The sequence below is a fragment of the Lycorma delicatula genome, chromosome 2 (assembly GCF_047948215.1).
Source record: "Lycorma delicatula isolate Av1 chromosome 2, ASM4794821v1, whole genome shotgun sequence".
In the NCBI taxonomy this organism is placed as follows: Eukaryota; Metazoa; Arthropoda; class Insecta; order Hemiptera; family Fulgoridae; genus Lycorma; species Lycorma delicatula.
Genome location: NC_134456.1, coordinates 11,009,486 through 11,028,077, shown reverse-complemented (window position 1 = coordinate 11,028,077; position 18,592 = coordinate 11,009,486). Strand labels below are relative to the sequence as shown.

The 18,592-nt window shown below is 31.1% G+C and overlaps 1 long non-coding RNA gene across 1 annotated transcript in view; it reads right to left on the bottom strand.

The window, feature by feature from the left end:
* Positions 1–242: 242 nt before the first annotated feature.
* The window catches only part of LOC142320116 (uncharacterized), a 443,053-nt gene continuing 424,703 nt past the window's right edge, over positions 243–18,592 (bottom strand). Inside the window, exon 5 of the long non-coding RNA XR_012755291.1 lies at positions 243–501. This is a non-coding gene — a long non-coding RNA (uncharacterized LOC142320116). The remainder of the gene's footprint in view (positions 502–18,592) is intronic.

The window sequence follows — 18,592 nt, the reverse complement described above, 5'->3', positions numbered from 1 at the left end:
TTCGAGAGTTCTAAAGTTCAAATCCTGGTAAAGGCAGTTACTTTTACACGGATTTGAATACTAGATCGTGGATACCGGTGTTCTTTGGTGGTCGGGTTTCAATTAACCACACTTCTCAGGGACGGTTGACCTGAGACTGTACAAGATTACCCTTCATTTACATTCATACATATCATCCTCTTACGTAATATGTTACAGTGGTTCCGGAGACTAAACAGAAAAAAAGAAGGGTTGTGTCCAGTTTCCAATGATAAACGGGCGAACCGTGACCATTAGGTCTCTTTTTTTAATAATTTTATCGAATCATGTATTACAATTAATTATTTTATTAAGGTGTATCTCAATTCAAAATACATTATCTCGACATTTTATTTAAAATATCTATCTCGGGATTTCGTGCGGGGGTCCAGGTTCGAATCCCGTTCAGGCATGGCTTCTTTTCATACGCTACCTATTTCCACCTGGCTAATGACCGTAGCTGTTGATGCCCACGCTCTTTCACTGAAAAGAAAAAAAATGTATACGTCAGTACACACACACACACACACATATATATATTATATATATATATATATATATACATTTACATATATTTTAATATAAATGTATATACATATAATATATTAAAACCATAATTTTCTTAATAATCAAAATCTAATTAATTACAAATTAATTTATAATTAATAATTAATTAAAAAATTCTCAAATTATATGTAAAAAATACATTTAAAATAATTATTGAAGTGATGTATTTAACTAAGCTATTTATGAATATTTTTATAAAAATAAGTAATTATAAGTAATAAATAATGTTTAAATTTAAAATAATTTTTTATATAAAAGAATTAGCGTAATTATTCTAAATCTTTGAGTAAATATTATGAAGATAATTTATTTTTTTTTATTTTTTATTTATTGCATCAACAATAAGAGTTATTGGCGACTTAAATAAAACTAAGCACTCATAAGTAATTAGACAATAAATATAAAAACATTGGATAACAAATATGTAAATATATAAGTACGATAAAAGTACTACTTACATAAGTAATATTTACTTAGTAAATTATATAATTAAGATAATAATAACTTAAAAAATAATACAATCAGAAAAAATATAATTAGCTGCAAAAAACACGCGATCGAACATACAGAACTATAGTGTCCAAGTATTCTTTATATTTAAATAATTTTATGTCTATGAAAAGTAAGAAACAAACATCCAAGCTGAATACGCACAAACTTTCCCAAAAGTTAAACACTTTTGGTTAATTAACTGATTTAATTTTACTTTGGTTAGCCCTTTACTTTACTTTGCAGAAAATTAATCAGATTAAAAGTTCATTTTTCATGCTTGCAAAGGGTTTAACAATAAATCTCTGGAATAGTTTAGCGCACCTTAAATTATCGTTATCGTATAAATTAATATTTAAAATCTACGCTGATTTATCATTAGTGTACAATGTTCAGGCGGGGAGAGAAACATATGAGTCTCAGGTGCCATTCACAGAAAAATGTTCCAGAATTAATTTGATTTTTAGGGAACTGTGGTGACCGGTATCCCTTGTACTTCAGCGATTTGCCACTGCGTTCGCAAGAATTATAAAATATTCTATGTACCGCAAAGAAAAAATTAAATTAAAAAAAAAAACAAATAAAACAATTATATCTTTTGTGAGTACGCTGGTTTCTAGATAAGTTGATTTAAGTTAGAACTTTAGCAAGAATTCCTATTTTTCATCTACCTGTTCTAATTTGTTAAAATTTTTATACCCTTGTTGAAAACTTAATTATAAAAACAAAATTAATCTGATATTCTCATTAATTTATTTGTATATTAAGAATCATATTACAAATATCCCGCCGGGCTGGTCTAGTAACCAATTTCGAAGTCAAAGATTAAGAAGGCCGAATCCTAGTAAAAATTAGTTACTTTTATACGGATTTGAATAGCAGACAGCGGATACCGGAGCACTTTGGTGGTTGGGATTCAATTAAATAATCACACATCTCAGGAATGGTCAACCTAAATATGAAAATAGGAGAAGAAAAGATTATGGAGGTAGAAGAATTTTGTTATTTGGGAAGTAGAATTACTAAAGATGGACGAAGCAGGAGCGACATAAAATGCCGAATAGCACATACAAAACGAGCCTTCAGTCATAAATATAATTTTTTTACATCAAAAATTAATTTAAATGTCAGGGAAAGATTTTTGAAAGTATATATTTGAAGCGTCGCTTTATATGGAAGTGAAACTTGGACGATCGGAGTATCTGAGAAGAAAAGATTAGAAGCTTTTGAAATGCGGTGCTATAGGATAATGTTAAAAATCATATGGGTGGATAAAGTGATAAATGAAGAGGTGTTACGGTAAATAGATGTAGAAAGAAGCATTTGGAAAAATATAGTTAAAAGAAGAGATAGACTTATAGGCCACATATTAAGGCATCCTGGAATAGTCGCTTTAATATTGGAGGGACAGATAGAAGGAAAAAATTGTGCAGGCAGGCAACGTTTGGAATATGTAAAACAAATTTTTGGGGATGTAGGTTGTAGGGGGTATACCGAAATGAAACGACTAGCACTAGATAGGGAATCTTCGAGAGCTGCATCAAACCAGTCAAATGACTGAAGAAAAAAAAAAATATATCGTCATCTCACTGGGTCTGAGAGTTGTTTATTGTTCACTAATTGAACAGAATGTAATTTATACATCAGGAAGAAAATAAGATAATATTACAAATGTCTTCAAAATAATGTGTTTTGGAAATAGCTAAAATTATTTAAATTTAAATAGTAAACCGCTGCCAAACTTAGTAAAATACTTTTGTTATTATATAAGAAATATAATCGAGGTAAATTTTTTTCTTCCAGACAAGTTGATATTTTATCAACTACTCCATTTATTTGTAATGCTCAATTAATTAAATGACGTAATTTAATAATGTGATTTAATTAAATCATTATATGATTTAAATGATGAATTAAAAATATGGTAGAATGTTATTTATTTATTTTTTAATGAAGCTGAATTCAAACACTAATTGGAAATGTAACTTAATGTAAAAAAAAAACAAAAATTAACTACGTATTACAAAATTATCGCTACAGGATACTACATGTTTCCCAACATATATTTTCTCTACAATGTTGGAATATTAATCCATAAATTATTCACAATTTAACTAAACCAACCTTTTTAAAAATTTTCTAATTTTAGGAGTAGTTAAACCTTATATTTCCTACCGATTCGATCTTTGATTTCTGAGCCGAAACATCACCCTTACATTCTGCATCAAAAACAGGACATATATTAAATAGCAGATTTTTCTTTCTTTCAGATTTTTAACTCCTCCCCTTTCACAATATTGTTTTTTAACAAAATCCACTCTTTTACTAATAAATTTCTCAATAAACATACATTTATTATCGGACTATACCCTTACATTCTGCATCAATTTCCACAGTTTGATATTTAATGTAATGAGGTCAAAGGTCGAATCGATGCGAAATGTAAAGTTTTCTATACTATTTTTAGATCTTAATTTTATAGTAAGACAAAATGTAAAAAAACTGAGATTAAGGGAATTGGAGATGGCTGAATCCAGAAAAAAATTTTAATAACGTAGAAACTGATAAATATTAATGTATATGATAATTTTTAAAATTTTAAAAGATTATAGTCAATCTTTGAATAGCTACAAATTAAAGAACCACCTTTTAAGCTCAACTTAAGGATTTATTCATGAATTTTGTGATAGTCATGAGATCTTTAGTATACCTGGTGAAGATGTATTTAGTCAACGAATAAAGCTTCTTTTATTTATAGTTGTGCGGCTGTTACACCATTAGCGCAAAGACATCGCATTTGTAACTATTACGTTACAGGTTTGCACAGTCGTGAGTTTTTTTAAAATAAGAAGTCGGGAAAAAGAGAAACAAAGAAAACTACCATTTATTGTAAGAGTAATGAATTCTCAGTTTCAACTTATGAGAAACTCTTAAACTTAAAACGTGAAACTACTCTTTATATATTTTCTTCTTTTCTAACTCGGTGATTGTATCGCCTCTTTAATAAATCCATCTTATTTGTTACTCTAATTATATAAATTTTGTTTTATACTGAATCTCAGTAACCTAGCCGCAATTACTTTAAAAGGAATAGTTTTGTTTTTCTAAAAAAAAGTAAATTAATAACAATCAGTAAGCCCTATACTACTTAGGAACTTCATTCCACACAAATGTGTAACGAGTTATTTTTATAAAACTATATATTAAAGTTAACATTTAACAACTGTTACATTAACGTAAATATTGTTAAATAAGCACGTAAAACAATATTAAATTATTAAACAATTATACTTCAAATATTATATTAAATTTCATATTTATAGGAAAAAAAGTAAACACGAAAATTAACAAACTTGTACTCATTTTTCGTTCAGTTTCGTAATCTGATTCCATAATTGCATAATCATGGAATTTAAATCATGTTATTCTTTAAAAGTGTGATCGCAGAAATGTATTTAATTATGGAAATTATAAATTAATAGTCCATCGACACGTTACAAAGAAAACAATTTTGTAAAAAATGTGATAATTTCAAAACACTTTTTAATTAAAAAAAAATCTTATGTGGACACCACATGACTTCCTTGTACGCCTATTACATTATATACACACGTTTTGAAAGTACATAAAATGTTATTTCACTAATAATTTCATTTTTTTTATTGTTATTATTGTATTATTATTTATTGTAAAAGTTTTTTTTTTACAATTAGAGGTTAAGATTATTCATAAATCAATATATTTAAATTAAAAAAAAAAGTTAAAAAAGGAAGAAACTGTTGCAAAAAAAATTAATAAACATGAAAAAAATGTTTCAAACAAAGAAAGAATAAAACATTAATTATATTTTACTAATAACTTCTGATTTTCTTTTTCATATTTTTTTTATTGTTTTTATTGAATTATTTATCGTAATTTTTTTTTACAATCAGAGTTTAATAACAGTAATAAACCAATGTACTTAAACTAAAAAAAGGAAATGAAGTCTGATTTGAACCGATGTGCCACACCCTTGTAAGATCCAAATATTTCATTAATTAAAATTTTATTTGGCTATAACTCTGGAACCAATGATAATAAGTACCAAATACATACCATATATACCACTGAAAGTATCTCAATGTGGGCTTATTACTGCAGTTTAAAATAAAATAAGGATAAATATAAAGAGAAAGAAAACGTTAAGACCAAGAAAATAATAAAAAGATTATTATAAAATGACAAACATAATGAGAAAGAAAATTTGAAAACTAGTGAACGCGTGCTCAAATTAAGATCAGAATTATATCTAACTAATGATCGATTAATTTTCATACTGTGTATCCTTGCACAAGATACGGCGGGTCACTCGTCCTAGTTCATCATAGCAATAGTACGTTTTCATACCCTGCGAAGAGATTTCTCGGTACATTCGCCCGGTCAAGAAAGAATTAAAACGTTTAAAAGACGATCTCAGATCGTCATGCCGTATTCAAATGATCGGCAACAAAAAACAAACGAAATGATGATCAACTTCGACTTAGGGAGAATATTGTCCGACAAAATGAGAGGAGTAATCAACTAAAAGATAAGAATTCTTTGCAATTTATTAAAGCTCGGACATTTATGCATCAGTGTATATGGAGTTCTTGTGAGGGTCTATTTTTCAGTCACTCTGTAGTTAACTTTAATGTAGATAAAATTAAACAGAAATTCCAAAAATAATACGGTTCAAAATTATAATTTTCAATTAATATTAAATAATCAGATGTTTCACCAAATCTATTAAATACACACATATACAATAATGCTTATTAAACTATATATACACATTTTTGAAAGTACATAAAATTATATTTTACTAATAACGTCTGATTTTCTTTTTCATATTTTTTTATTGTTATTATTGAATTATTTATCGTAATCTTTTTTTACATTCAGAGTTTAATAACAGTAATAAACCAATATATTTAAAATAAAATAAAAGTTTAAAAAAAGGAAATGAAGTCTGATTTGAACCGATGTGGCTTACCCTTGTAAGATCCAAATACTTCATTAATTAAAATTTTATTTGGCTATAACTCTGGAACCAATGAAAATAAGTACCACATACATACCATATATACCACTGAAAGTCTCTCAATGTGGGCTTATTACTGCAGTTTAAAAAACCAAACTCCAGATTTTTTGGGGATTTTGGACTTTTTTGGCACTTTTGGTTCAGTCGGGAAGGGAAGATGCACAACTAGATGTTACAACAGTCTTAAATCCAATATTTCAAGATTCTACGGCTAATCGTTTTGAGTTATGCGAGATACATATAGATATCACGCCGAAACTAGTCAAAATGGATTCAGGGATGGTCAAAATGGATATTTCCATTGAAACTTGAAAACCGAAATTATTTGCGATCAAAATACTTCCTTTACTTCGTGCGAAGAAATAAAAAGTTAAACATATAAAATAACATTTTTTTTTTTTTTTTAATTTGTATTCATATTTCTTAATTTATAATTTTCTTGAGTTTATTTTAGTTTAATAAAAAAAATATTTTTAATCGCTAAGGTAAAATGGTACAGGTTTTAGGGTGAATAATGATAAAAAAAAACAGTTTATGTATTCTTTAAAAACGAGATTGTAAAAGAAATAATTAGAAGAGACTGTAAGATATTTTCTCATTAAATTTATCATTAAGACTAACTGCTATTTTATTATTATTATTTTCTATACTAGGGTAATAATAATGATAAAAAATATGTTATAGAATAATTTTTATTAAGTAAAATACTAATTATTTTTGCCAAACTGAAAGCATTAATACATTAATGAATTAGCCAGTGAGGGGTCGGTTTGCTCATCCAACCGTCTACTCTAGGAGCGGAGCCCCCTGGACCCTAACGCGTTCATTATCCTCATGTTTATGAGCATAATATATACTTCAAAGATAAGAGAAGATAAGATAAGAGATTAGAGAAAAGAATAATAAACCTTTTACTTCATTATATCCCTGTTATAACAAAAATATAATAACGAACTAAAAGGATTAATTAATTTTCTTTTTCTTTAATGAATATCTTAAAATTTTAATCCCTAAGGGGACTAGGATCTCGATCTGTAGCTAAAACTTCGATCTGGGAAAACACAAATGAATCCTGAAAATTTGAACCGACCTACGCGTAGGATGGTTCTTGCGTGATGTTGCAAACAGACGAACATTTATATTTTAAATATATGTGAAATAAAATAATATTATAATAATAATACCTTGAAGTAGATAATCCACACATTCGGATATTACCACTTACACTTCCACATTTTTGACCTGTCTTCCATCTTCAGGTCATTAATTTGGGTTGGATTTTTTTTGGCCCCTGTAGATCATATACTTTGATAATATTTTTGGGAATGGACTTATACAACAATAAGAGCTGACGGTGTGGCGACCAGGATCGATGTTATTGCAGTTGTTACAGAGATCCATCCGTCGTCCGCATGCAGCTAAGATGCCTATGTATGTCGGAGCATGGGAGCACTGAAAGCTTCCGTGAGGAGGGGCCTGGAGTCAGTTCAGAGATTGCGCATCCGTTCTCTGCCAGGATATATGCTGGTTCCACCGGAGTAAAGGGTCGTATCTCTAAGTTAGAAGCCCTGGAGTGAGGATGTACCCCGGGGGCTAGCCTTGCTGCAGAAGGGATCAACTTTTATGCAGCATCTTGAACAATTCCACGTGGCAAAAGGTGCACTTAAACACTCTCTTTTGGAAAGAACCGATTTACCAGAAGTGAAGAGGAAAAGATGTAAATGCGCATAGACTTAGAAAAGCGATAAACGTTTTTTGTAACAATACGTCCAGACCAAAGTATCTAGTTGTTACGAGAGAGAGAATGGAAACATCCAGAAAGTCAGCCCACTCTCAACGTACATTCATAATTGCTCGGGAAATAACAAACTGTGCTGGTGGATCCATCAAGGAATTTCGCAAGACTTTTAATGGTTTATAATTTGAAACTGTAAGCGATTGTCAAAGCCAAAAAGGTCAACTTTAAAGAAGATCGGTGAGTTCTCTGTATCTATTTAACCACATTGTACTCTTAATTCATCGTAAGGAGTCGTTGTTTTCTGTTATCTTATTAGTATACCGAAAAAGAAATAGAAGAAATGAGGAGAAACCATGAGGAGAAACGGTGAGGTTCTTCCTTATGCATTGCATGTGTTAACGTTTAACAGATCAATTCTTTGTGAGAAAGTACGTGCTGGTATATACTGTCTGGATGTGCGCTAATGCATATCGCAACCTACGTGATGTTTTAAGTGTCAACGTTTCGAACACACTGCGATTAGGTGTGAAAGGCAAGAGATCTTCGTGTGTAGTATGGAAACTCGTGAAGGCGATCCGTATAAAGATCCTCCCCAATTTGTATCAACTGTAAAACACACTAAAACTGTCCTGCAAGAATCTGTCCGGTGCCCAGATTGGAAATTGCGATTCAGGAAGTTAAAACTCCGCAAAAATAAGCTACCATGAAGGGAGGAAAAGTTTTAACAGTAGAACACCTCGACCACTACTAATACAAAAGCGGCTTCTGCTTCTTCATCCTCCAAAGTTAACGTGGAGCAGTTGCTTTCTGCTCTTGCGCCAAGTATTGCTACCGCGAGAGAGAAAATCAATGATGCTAAGATCGAGTCTACACCGCGAAAGGGATCATTAAAGTCCGCGAAGATGCAGCTTAAAAAGGACGTTGTACATAAGGAAAGGAGTCGTCTGAAAAAGCCAAAAACATCAGTCCTTCGACCAGTCGTAAGGCGAAGGAAGGTTGACAAGGGTGCAGAAAATGTCTGAGCTTGTGCGATGCAGATGCAAGCAACAATAGAGAAAGGATCGGATACAGAGACTGTATAACACCCAACTGTGGGACCTAAAAAAGCCCTGAGGACACCTAAGGACAGGGCGAGTACTTCTGCCGCTCAAAATTTGTCATTGGAGAGCGCATCAAGTTTGGAATCTTTAACAACCATGCTAACCGCTCCATCTAGATCGGCGTCGACCTGGTGCCGGCCGCATAACATCACTGGGATCTGAAAAAGAAGAAATGGTATCTTCTTCTTTTATACCGTGATAAAGATACCATGTCCGAGCTCTCAGACAGCCTATCATCAGAGGTAGAGGCCGTAAAGAGGATGTAGAAAAGACCTAAGAAAGGATGGCAGAAGAAAAGCCAAGGCAATAAACAAATGTGATATGTTTATGAATCAAGTTTATCAGTTTTTAATATTTTTTATCAAGAATATTTTAACAGTCTTTTGCTTTTAGCGTCAAAACTCGAAAGGATTTCTTTTTTTTCTTTTTGTTTGGGAAAAGGGCTTAAGTAGTTGATTCTCGTAACTCCGAAGAATAAAAAATAAAAAGAGGCAAAGTTATGAAATTAGGAAACGCCAAATTAGTTAAGTATTATAAACGAATAACTAATTGAAAACAAAACAAAACGTATAAGAGATAAGATTAAGTGCACTTAAGTTGTTAATTTGTTTATCAGTTATTTGTCAGTTACTTGTTGTTTACCGAATAAGTTAAATAACTTATACATACGCCGACAACCTCTAGACGGTACTCCGTTGACTTTGTAAGAAAAAAAATATTAATAAATAATAAAAAAATAAAAAAAATGCAATAAGTAGTACATCAAATAAGGAAAAATATTATTTTGCTAACAGAATTAATCGACATTTATTGATGTCGACTAATTTGACGCATAACGAAAAATGGAACCTTCAATTAAAAATCATATAAGCAATATTCAACTCTGAAATCATTTTAAAAAGTACCTAATTTTATTTTATTAATTTTATTCGCAGTCAGTTTAGTACAAAATTATAAGTTAATATGAAGAAAAAAATTTATTTGAATTTAAGACGATTTAAGTTGAGAAAATTTCCAGGATTATTACACTTAAAAAATAAAAATTATTTTACGAAGTTATGAAATTAAAAAATGACGGTTAAACAAATAATAATATACAATTAATTATAAAGTAAAAAAGCTGGCAACAAAGTTGCTATTCTTTCTATATTTTACCAGGCACTGTGAAACTGAAGCTGTATTTCGAAAACTGATTTCTAAAACATTTCAAATTGTTTCCTTAGAGATGTTTTCATTTAAATGTTTTTAACGAAAATAAATTAACATATTTCATTTAAATTTATTACATTTATTTTAAAATTAAAATATGAATATTTTTTTTTTAAATTCTTTCACTAACATCAATTGTCCTTAACCGATGCAACAATTTTCCTCAACGCTCTTTGTCCCTGGAAGCCTTCTCCCAGTCGTCAACTCCCGATCCACCAAATATCTCTCTTACTCGGTCGAGTTATCTTCTGCTTGGCCTGCCTCTGTCTCTCTACTCGTTCACATTCTAAGTGCAGCGGCTTCTTAATCTTGAAATCCTCGGCTGCTCGTGATACACGCTCCGCCCATCTCATTTCCTTTTATTTGGCAGCTCCACAATTTGGGGTCTGTTATACAGGTCGCGTAGTTCCAGGATTTTCCTTCTTTTCCACTCCTGGGTATCTAACCTTTACTGGATCGTATATTTTTCTCAATATTTTATTTTCAAACACCTGAAACTTTGAAAACCCTTATGTTTTCGTCAGTGCCCAGGTTTTGCAGCAGTATAATACAAAATCTGACAATGTTGAATGCACGTACAAGGTGTACGTATATTTTGGATTCCTTTTTAACCGGCTTAGATCTGAAAATTTTCTTCTTTTGATTATAACATATATTTCTTCCCTTCATTATTCTTTCCTTTACTTCTTGTTCGTTGTTATTCATCTCTGTAATTGTGGCTTCCAAATATTTCGCTTTAGATTTTTTAAATAAAAATTATTTTAAAAAATTGGAAAAGGCCTTTAAAAACTTTACTTGAATTACAAATAGGTTCGTAATAAAGGTACAGATGAAAAAACTGTGGCTTAAAAAATAATGAAGTAAATACAAAAAAAAAAATTACACCTTATCGACCTTGAGATAAGATTCTGTAGAATTCTAAAATACGTATCATATTTTTACTATAATACTCAAATTGATTTTCTTATATTATTTCTAATATATATTTCTTTTTTAATATTTAAATCGGATTATTCATCGTAATAATTTAAATAAGATATAATCAAATCCAATGTAAAAATCTTTCGTTTAAAATATTTTTCATATAAATTATACGGGAAAATTATAAACAACCAAAAAAAAATTATCGAACACCATAAAAATTGTCTTAAGAATAAAATCATGAAAATTAGTTGACTTTTTTGAAAAAAAGACGGAAATTAAGGCTTGAACATGCAAAACTAAATTACAAGGATTGGATTTAAAAATCCTTTTTTCATTTATACTGTTAAAGCTGCAGATAACGTTATGAACCCGGTTTAGATTTTATAACTTCAAATAATTACCCTTAACGTAATTTGAAATATATTATAGCGTTGTATATTTTATTCAATTATTTCAATTTTTTTTTTTTGTCTTCAGTCATTTCACTGGTTTGATGCAGCTCTCCAAGATTCCCTATCTAGTGCTAGTCGTTTCATTTCGGTATATCCCCTACATCCTACATCCCTAACAATTTGTTTTACATATTCCAAACGTGGCCTGCCTACACAACTTTTTCCTTCTACCTGTCCTTCCAATATTAAAGCGACTAATCCAGGATGCCTTATTATGTGGCCTATAAGTCTGTCTCTTCTTTTAACTATTATTTCCAAATGCTTCTTTCTTCATCTATTTGCCGTAATACCTCTTCATTTGTCACTTTATCCACCCGTCTGATTTTTAACATTCTCCTATAGCACCGCATTTCAAAAGCTTCTAATCTTTTCTTCTCAGATACTCCGATCGTCCAAGTTTCATTTCCATATAAAGCGACACTCCAAACATACACTTTCAAAAATCTTTTCCTGACATTTAAATTAATTTTTGATGTAAACAAATTATATTCCTTACTGAAGGCTCGTTTAGCTTGTGCTATTCGGAATTTTAAATCGCTCCTGCTTCGTCCATCTTTAGTAATTCTACTTCCCAAATAACAAAATTCTTCTACCTCCATAATCTTTTCTCCTCCTATTTTCACATTCAGCGGTCCATCTTTGTTATTTCTACTAAATTTCATTACTTTTGTTTTGTTCTTGTTTATTTTCATGCGATAGTTCTTACGTAGGACTTCATCTATGCCGTTCATTGTTTCTTCTAAATCCTTTTTACTCTCGGTTAGAATTACTATATCATCAGCAAATCGTAGCATCTTTATCTTTTCACCTTGTACTGTTACTCCGCATCTAAATTGTTCTTTAACATTATTAAATGCTAGTTCCATGTAAAGATTAAAAAATAACGGAGATAGGGAACATCCTTGTCGGACTTCCTTTCTTATTACGGCTTCTTTCTTATGTTCTTCAATTGTTACTGTTGCTGTTTGGTTCCTGTACATGTTAGCAATTGTTCTTCTATCTCTGTATTTGAACCCTAATTTTTTTTAAATGCTGAACATTTTATTCCAGTCTACGTTATCGAATGCCTTTTCTAGGTCTATAAACGCCAAGTATGTCGGTTTGTTTTTCTTTAATCTTCCTTCTACTATTAATCTGAGGCCTAAAATTGCTTTCCTTGTCGCTATACTTTTCCTGAAACCAAATTGGTCTTCTCCTAACACTTCTTCCACTCTCCTCTCAATTCTTCTGTATAGAAATCTAGTTAAGATTTTTGATGTATGACTAGTTATTTCTAGATTATTTCTATAATCTTGACATTAATACTCTAAAGCTGGAATCTAAAGCAGTTAAGTTATAGTTTATACAGTAAATTTATGTTTTTAACAAAATTTGAATTCTACTTAAAATTGATGGTAAAATGGAATGTATAATTCCAGAGAATTTCATATTTTTACAAGAAAGATGTTTTTTATTTGCGAAATAAAAGATAATTGTTATTAGAAATACTTTAAAAATAAAAAAACAAGTATTAACAAGAAAAGTCTTTGATCAAAACTCAATCGCTAAAATATAATTTCAAGATTAGGAAACACAATAAGACAGTCTTTACTAATGATAATGAGAAAGCTACAGCTTGGAAATGGTGAGTAGGGAATTGTTCAACAAAAGCAGGACAACTACTCTTTGTAGTATAACAACAGATTAGATGCAAGATAATGTACTTGGCTGAACAGAAGATGGACGGATATGCTGTACTATACAATTCTGCAGATCATCTTATTATTACTAACACCATTTAGATTCGGTTTGAATTGCTTGACTTACATAAAATTAAACTGCATAGATTTCATTAACTTAATCGTCTCGGGTCTCATATTATTTCGAGAAATTCCCTTATAAAGCTTCTGTTCATCAATAATTTACTGGTAAAAAACGTATGCCGCTTAAAATATATTTAAAAAACTTTATCTAAAACGAAAAATTTTAATAATAATTAATACAACAAACATATTAATTTTAAATATAAAAAATATTATTTGGCCTGCTGGTAAAAGACTTTAGTTTCTTTAAAAAAATATAAAAAATTTTATCTAAACCAAAAATGTAAAAGAAAATTATAATATTAAGCTTTATGAAATACCTTAATTTTATTTTTAACTATTTATTAAAACAAATATTGTTGTGATGCACTTGCATCATAAATAATATATTGAATATTAATCATGAAGTTGGCATACGTTTTAGTATCACTCTGTATTTTGCAAAAACACTTTTTAAATCCTTGTCCAACTCCGATACTTTTAGCCGTCTCAACAGACCGAACTGATATCTCAATATTCGGAAATTCTTGCTCAGATGCATTAAATTGAGACCGAGAGCCGTTTGATTCAATCGAACACAAACATACCACTCAAAAATTTATGAATGTATAGATTTACTATCGACGAAACACGGATTCCGACTGACGGTTACAAACGGAACAGGAAATGCAAAATAAGAAGTGATTGGAAACCAGCCATAACCGGTACAAACAGCGTTCACGTACAGTCTTTAAAACTTTAACGATAGGACAAACGTTATTTCATAAAATAACTAGTTAAATTGTAGAATGCAATATTTTATACACTTTAACTGATTCGGTCAGATCGTTCATGAAATAAGTAGTTATTGTGTGAAATAACGGATTCCACACTTTAATGGGTAACATATATCGAATAATTCAAAAAGAATTTCACTTCTTTAAAAACATATGAAACTTTAATGAGGTATCTTACAAATTCAGTTGAGGTCTCATTTTGCAGAAAAATACATCAAGTTTTTCATCCGACATTCACTTTGGTTGGATAGGGTTTCCATTTGTAATGCGGCATACATCACACCTGAAGTCGATTTCATTATAGACTTAGACAGTAAGTCGGGCATTACCTCTGCAGCTGCAGCGTTATTGGTTAAATGGCATTTCTCCCGCCACCACCCCATTCGGTCACCCTAGAGCATATGACCAGATGCTCATGCCAAAAACGACTAATGTGTCTCAAAAACAGTTTAGCGACCGATAATCTAATAGCTTCTAGTGAGCTTACCTAACAGCGTGAGCGGACTAAGCGAGTTGCCATATACCACCTGCTAACGTGTCCCAACCGCTCACTTGTCATACAATAAAATCTAAACCGGGGAGGCGCACCCCTTGTTATTATATTAAAAAGACAGTAATTTCCTGTCAGGCCTCGGTCGCTGAATGCCAGCTAGTACCTGTCCACCATTTAAAACGCTTGGAACTTTATCTGGCTGGTGGACAGCCATTACTCTGGATTAGCTTCCCACAGCAGCACGGTAGGAGTCATTGTACTCTACCCTTAACTAATCTACCGATGTCGGTTGAACAACGCAACCTCATCGAGGAACTCTCACACGGTCCAACAATGCGGCTCTCGCCACACTGACTCGCCGTTTATGAGCGGCCAATTTTCCCCTTGACTTTTAAGTTCCAGGGTGGCCCTTTTCTTTTTTTAAGTTTCTGGCCCCCCCAAAATCAGGGCAGTCAAACATCATATGCTCATTTCACTGGACCTCCCCGCTGACGCACAGCTCATCAGCTGCCAGGCGGTACCGAAACAAATATTGTTTAAAATTTACACGGTTGGAAAGCACTCGGGCTCCCGTTGCCCTTAAAAACGAAGAAGAGGCATACCATCCCCCCAGATCCTGTATAAATCTATTCAAAGGCCTTCCCCTTAGTCGTGGCGTGCCATTATTGATGCCATGCTTCCATTGCGAGGCTGTAAAGCCTCCTCCTAAGGCGAGAGATGGGCAACTGTTCGAAATTTAGAACCGGTGCATTGAGATCACCGTTCCGCTCCGGTACCGGCCCGGCTCGAAACCGCATCCTAAATACCTCGGCCTCCCTGCCTCTTCGCAATTTCCACATGGCCGCCCGAACTTTCACCACTAAATCGATTGAGAGAGCCTTTCCCAATAGAGTAGTAGCCTCGTAGGTGGTTGTTAAAAACAACAGTACATACAATTAAGGCTCTGCGTTGGACACTCCTTAAATTTTGAATAAGTGCTCAATTTCTATCCAACCTAAACGCCCAAACGAACGCCGCGTTAATTCAAAGACTCAACAAGATAAGCATGCAAATGTGTCACAAAAAACCGATCTTTAATGAAACTCTACAAGAAAAAATCTAGCAGGGTAAAATCTGTTGAGTAAGGTGGGCTGCAATTGAACCTTCACGACCAACCCATCGACCTGAGAATACAGTATAAAGAAAATCTCTGACTTCTAGGCGGAAGTCAGCTGATGCTCCGTCCTGCTGATAGTAATGACATCCATCTTGGTCACCATCGTCTTACTGAGATATTAGAAAATTTTGAAGCACGTCCAGATTAAAAGTATCATTTACGGTTGCTTCCTGGAAGATGAACGGGCCGTTTTGTCTAGAAGAAGAACAACCTGTCTCAAAGAAAGTTTGGTGCAAAGACTAAATTGTATGCCTACTAGGAGATTCCCTAAGGTATTCTTAAAAAAGTTAGTTAAGTTAACCTGCAACATACATCGTGAAACTTTTCACACAAGGAGCACGTTCTACACCAGTAAATGTAACCGTTTTTATCAACACTGGTGACAGAACTATTGGTGACAAAATTCGGTACTAACAAACTACGTGAGTCAAAACTTAATGAGTTTTGCTATGAAATGAGACGTCAACCGAATCTGTAAGTTATCCAAATAAATTGCATATGCTTTAAATTTGTAAAGTCCTTTTTGAATCACCTGGTATAACATGAAACGTTACAACGTAATTAATAACACTTTTAACACAAAAATGTTTTAATGACGCTGTTTTAATAACAGCTAAAAAGAATTTGTGGTTTTCCGAGTGTTTAAAATCAACGAGTAATTGCATAGTAAATTACTACGCAGGGATAAATAAATTATAAAATGCAAGTTGTTTAAAGGGCACCAAGAAGATTAACGACAGTTTGAGATTACATAAGTGAATTATGTAATTTTTTAATGATCATGGTAAATGTATCTCGGTAAATGTCTGCAAATGATGCTAACTCCAAATGAAATATATTATTTGGTATTTTATTACTGTATACTGTTATTATCACTATTAAGTAATATTAAGGGTTTATTTCAATCATTACCGCTAGAATCAGTTACTAAAAAAAGAGAAATGACAAAAAAATAATAATATAAGTTTTGACCGGTGAATTTCTCTTTCTTTAGGGATGTAAGGAAAACTATGTAAAACATTTGGGTATTGTATTATGTACAAACGAGAAAAACAGAAATATTAAAATAACTATTGTTTCAATCGTTTAATTAACTCACATTAAAATCTTTAATGAATAATTACTCAGTATTTTTATATAGTTTTAAACGTAATTAATATTTCATTGCGATGTAATTTACTAGTGTAAAGACTTGAGATATTGTTTTATAGTAAATTATCATAAATATTAGAAACAAAAACAGATACAATTAACACATACATTATGAAATATCTCAAGTCTTCACACTAGTCAGTTACATCAGAATAAAATATTAATTATACCTAAAATTATACAGAAATACTCTGGTAAAGAAATTCATTAAAGATTAAAATGTGTAGGAATTTTAATTATAGAAAGTTATTTTAACTATTTAAACTAACTATTTCCTTTAAAACTCTTATAATTACACATTCTAGTCTTTATTATTATTATTATTATTACTTGTATTATTATTCGTCTGTTTCCACAATATTTTATTTTATTTTATTGTTTTAACTAACTTCGAGTTCATATGAATAAATCTGATATATAAGAAGAAACTTGGATAATTATTCTCTTTTGTATCATGAAATAAACTTCCAGTTTTACCTTTTTCGTTTTAAATTCTACTTTTAATAGTTATTTCTTTTCAAATAAATAACTATTAAATAATAAGTATTACAAATATAATGAAAATAATTAAATAAACAACATAAATAACTAAAGCGAAATAAAAATATATTTACGCAGGTCAGTTGTGTTATAGTAGTAAAAATAAAACCATGAAACTAGGAATCTGCAGTTGAAAAGAGCAGATTTATTTTTAAATAGTGTTTAGAAATTTAGAATATTCACATTGAATGTGGTTGATAACGCAATTTCAGCGTTCGAATTGATTTTGTTTTGAATCTACTATAAATCTATTATTAGAGAAAAGATATATATTTAAAGTAAATTGATTTTAAAATACTAACCCTATTTATTTATGACAAGGAAAAAAGATTGAATGACTGAATTCGGAAAAATTGATAAAAAATAGGCTTGGTAATGGATAAAATGATTTGGATCGAACTGAGTTTTTATGTTTTTTAATCTAATATAACTTCCTTATTTTTCCTACGTAACATTCCTGTGTAAAACTGTAATTTTAGTACGCTCGTATGAAATATATTGACTCGATATTGATGTACGCTTTTTCAGCTTATAGTATTAGTATAGAGATTACAGAAGAATCTTCTTTGATGTAAGAATGTATTTAACGATTGAAGTGATGATTACACGACAGAAAACACTCTTAATATGTTATTCATGAATTTATACGAATAATTATAGAGGATAAACAATATAGAAAACCGATAACAGCGCTTTATGATAAAGCTATTTACGGAGATAAAGCAGTTGAACAGTGTAAGCGCAGATGGTTGTGTCGTAACAAAGAGAGTCACTTTGTTATTTTCTACTTCTATGGCCTTCAAAAATGAGTTCATAAAAATGTAGATAGAAGAGCAGACGATCGGGATGTAATAGCTTTTCAATTTTCATTTTAATAAATAAAGTATCAGATGAGAAAATAAATATTTCTTAAGTACATATCGACATGTCATTTTAGTCTACTCGCATTAAAGAATATCCAATTACACTTTAATTACAACTTCACAAAGAGAATTGTTTATCCAAACGAAAGGGATCACCAGGTTTGTTCACGTTCTGCTTGAGACAGATCTCTTTGAAAGGATAGTAAAGCCATTTTAAGATTAGATTACATCTTAATAGTTATTAAACAACACAG